This window comes from Apaloderma vittatum, unplaced genomic scaffold, assembly GCF_000703405.1.
Source record: "Apaloderma vittatum isolate BGI_N311 unplaced genomic scaffold, ASM70340v1 scaffold23710, whole genome shotgun sequence".
In the NCBI taxonomy this organism is placed as follows: domain Eukaryota; kingdom Metazoa; phylum Chordata; class Aves; order Trogoniformes; family Trogonidae; genus Apaloderma; species Apaloderma vittatum.
Window position 1 is genome coordinate 19,286 of NW_009695403.1, and position 588 is coordinate 19,873.

General features: G+C 56.3%; 1 protein-coding gene across 1 annotated transcript in view; it reads left to right on the plus strand.

Annotated features, from left to right (window-relative positions):
- The window catches only part of SARDH (sarcosine dehydrogenase), a gene marked incomplete at its 5' end in the record, with an annotated part of 20,166 nt that overhangs the window by 18,900 nt on the left and 678 nt on the right, over positions 1–588 (plus strand). The gene's annotated exons all lie outside the window — the stretch shown is intronic.

Here is a 588-nt window from a genome sequence, read left to right on the forward strand (position 1 = left end):
GGTGGAGGCTGAAGGGCGAGGGATGCCGAGGTCGGTCTCACGGCTATCGGTCTGCAGGGCCCTGGTGATGCTCTCTGGCTCAAGCGTGGACTCAGATGTTAATTGCAACTGAGTATTTAATTGCAGCAGTGAATTAACTTATGTTACAGGGAGCAACGGCCAATAGGAATGCAGCAGGCTCTTAATTAACCCTGGGAGACTCCTGGATAGTAAATCGGATGCCCTCATTAAGCGGTGTGCTGTAGGCAGAGGCCAGGGAACACGTGTGGGGACAGAGGGCTGTGGGTGACATCCCCAGGGACCCTCCCTCTTGCGAACCTCGAGTGGTGCATATGCTCATGCTTTCTTCCTTTGGCTTGCCTTGACTTTTAATCCTGCATCAGTGCAAGGCTCCCAAGCCAAGCAGTTTTGTGTTCCAGTTGCCCCCTCAGCCCCCAGGGACCACCTTTTCGCCCCACGGTGAACATTCCCCCCTAGACCTTTCTTTACCCGCTTTCCCATTCTCTCCCTTCTCCTCCCTGTTACATCTTGCTCTCTCCTGGCCGCCTCCGCCTGCCCCAGGCAGCAGGATGGAGGTGGCGGTGGGGG